The sequence below is a fragment of the Puma concolor genome, chromosome A1, assembly GCF_028749965.1.
Source record: "Puma concolor isolate L17-30 chromosome A1, mPumCon1.1.hap2, whole genome shotgun sequence".
Classification (NCBI taxonomy): Eukaryota; Metazoa; Chordata; class Mammalia; order Carnivora; family Felidae; genus Puma; species Puma concolor.
The window spans coordinates 91,134,723-91,137,897 of NC_141667.1; the positions used below are offsets into that span (position 1 = coordinate 91,134,723).

General features: G+C 36.7%; 1 pseudogene; it reads right to left on the reverse strand.

The window, feature by feature from the left end:
- Positions 1-1,234: 1,234 nt before the first annotated feature.
- On the reverse strand, positions 1,235-1,809 carry LOC112860562 (transcription factor BTF3 pseudogene; annotated as a pseudogene).
- Between the last annotated feature and the right edge of the window lie 1,366 nt (positions 1,810-3,175).

A 3,175-nucleotide genomic window follows, 5' to 3' on the forward strand; every position in this document is an offset into this window, starting at 1 on the left:
TCAGCTTATAGCATGCTTTCTTGGATTTTTACATAAAGAGATTATAGGGGTAAACATATGAATAAAGAAGTGAAAGCTATCCAAAATTTACAGACTGGTGATAAACTTTGACTTTCTTTTGCTGGTCCCACCCAGGTTGAATTGAGTTAAACTGTCAAAATTGAAATGAATATTAATCACAAATTTAGCCTATATTTTATTTATTTCAGAGACTATCACATTAGGACCAGAATAAAGACTTTAAATTTGTCAGTAGTAAATTAGACATTAAACATTTTTTTTAATGTTTATTTATTTTTGAGAGACAGAGAGAGACAGCATGAGTGGGACAGGGCAGAGAGAGAGAGAGGGAGACCTAGAATATGAAGCAGGCTCCAGGTTCTAAGCTGTCAGCACAGAGCTCCACGCAGGGCTCAAACTCACAATACGTGAGATCATGACCTAAGCTGAAGTCGGACGCTCATCTGACTGAGCCACCCAGGCGCCCCTAAATTAGACATTTTAAAGTTATAGTTGATTTCTCTTATCCCTCCCCCAAGTAAATAATGAGGGAAAATATCTACATATGTATTTATTTAAACTTGGGAGACATTAACATTGTAATGTTAATTAATTAATTAGTACTTAAAAAAAATTTAAGTTTATTTGTTTATTTTGAAAGAGAGACAGAGAGAGGGAAAGAGAGCAAGAGGAGGAGGGGAAGAGAGAGAGGGAGAGAGAATCCCAAGTAGACTCTGTGTTGTCAGCACAGATCCTGACACGGGGCTCGATCCCATGAACTGTGAGAGCATGACCTGAGCTGATAGACAGTAGGACACTTAACTGATTGAGCCACCCAGGCAACCCTAATTAATTGGTACTTTTGCTCTCCATTTGTCCTTCAGTATTCTAAGAATTAGCTTGAATATAGCAAAATATTAGCTAATCCTTTGATATTAGATGAGATCTGGCAAGTGCAGGGCTGTATGACTATAGACTAGCTAATCTTGACAGCCAATATTCCATGGTTTTCCTCTGCAGGTGAGATGCTGAGCTAGACTTGTCTAGAAAGTCGTTTCTTATTATGTAAGAAACTTATTGGGTAAACTTGCTATATGAATTCTCTTCGGTCCAGAGAAATTGATCTCTATGTAAAACACGTAAACATTGCTCTGATTAATCTCAAGAGCTAAACCAACCACAGATAGGTGTTTTACTTTGTACCTTTCTTGGAAAGAAAGAGCAATCACAGTAACTCCTTCAAGTTTTATCTTCTTCAGAAGGTGCCTCTATTCATTTGCTTCATTCTTTGAAGCTTCATCCAAGTTTTCCACAAGATCTGGAAAGTCATCATCGCCCTCCTCTCCGGTAGCAAGCGGTACCTTTCCATCCACACACTGTGTGGGCAGAGCTTCAGCCAGTCTTAAACCAGTCAGACCGTCTGCACCAAGTTGGTTCAAGAAACTGGGTAGCATTTCTGTCAGCTGCTTTGTCTCAGCGTGACCTGTAATGGTGAAAGTTTTCGCTGCCAGGGATGCCTGAACTTTAGGGTTCTTAAAGTGGACCCCTGTTCCTTGGTTTGTGAACATATTCACTTCTTCAATACCAGAGATATTGTTTACCCCCAACTTCTTTAAAGAGAACTGAAGTTTCTTTTTTTTTTTTTTAATCATCTGCTGTAGCTGTTCTAAGAGCCATCTTCTTTGCGCCAGCAGCTCTTTCCCACCAATGCGCACTTGTGCTTGCAGTTCCACGAGTTTCTGCCGGCTCATGATAGTTTCTTTCATCTTGTTGGAGAGGAAATGGGACTGCTTGGGGAACTAGGGTTGGTGCTCAGGGGGCTCGGTGGACCAGTTGAGATTAGTAGGTGCACATATGCGGGGAAGCAAGATAGCAGCTATTTTTTTTTTTCTTCCATATAATTGTATGATCTATAAACAACAGCAGATTCTATATATTTTTCTGCTCTTCAAAAAAAGATATTGAACAAAATGAGTCTCAATCTTAATTTCTAAATTAAAAATCCTTGACAAAATTTTAAAATGTGACATCTTCCTTTTCTATCAGTTCTTTTTATCAAATTTTTGTCGATATTAATGTATATATTTATATAACCCTCCATTGATTAATCAATTATCTTTGGTAGAAGGTCTCCTAATTAACCTCTTAATTAGTTTAACAGATGAATTAATTTTTCCATATAACGTGCTGTCTAATGCCCTTGGCATGCTGAAGGTTTACTGCTCATGGGGTGTGTTCTGTTTTGCCAAGGAATGGTTTACTCCTACCAGTTGAAGACTTATTCTCATAGGTTTATACTTGTTACTGCAATCACAAATGTTTAGATAAATATAACATAAAGTGATGACATATGTATGGAAAGAGATAGTTATCTGAATAAAATAAAAACTGAATGCTTTGGCATGGCTTGACTTATGTAAATGGCTAAAAATTGTGATGACTGTAAAGACTGAAAAAACAAAAATTGGAAAGGTTTCACACATTTTGATTTACAAATGTCTTCAATTCTGTTTTTACCTTGAAGATACTGAAACTGAAAATGGGAGATGAAGCATTAGACACAGTACATTACGGGTCAATAATCCAATTCATCTTTGGCCAATATCAAATTAGTGAATGGGTGTTCATGTTTTAAGTAAAAATATTATGTACGATGTTTTTCATCCATTTATTACCTTTATGTATTTGAATCCTACATTTTAGGATTTGTTGTTGAAATTAACTCTTTTAATTAACTGTCATACTATGAATTTTGGACAGTAGGACTTATGATTTATCTATCTATTTGTATTTTTTTTCCATATAGAATTAAGGTCCCTGGTCAAAGCCATCATCAAGGTTTTATGTATAATGATGCTACATATTATAACAATACATTCAGTTCAGTATATAATTCTTTTACTCATAATTATAAGATTAATCAACTTCAAATAACATTCACTTAATTTTTTCTAGAATTTCTATTCTTTATCATGACAGAAGTGGAAATACTCTTTTTTTTAAATTTTTTTTTTCAACGTTTATTTATTTTTGCGACAGAGAGAGACAGAGCATGAACAGGGGAGGGGCAGAGAGAGAGGGAGACACAGAATCGGAAACAGGCTCCAGGCTCCGAGCCATCAGCCCAGAGCCTGACGCGGGGCTCGAACTCACGGACCGCGAGATCGTGACCTGG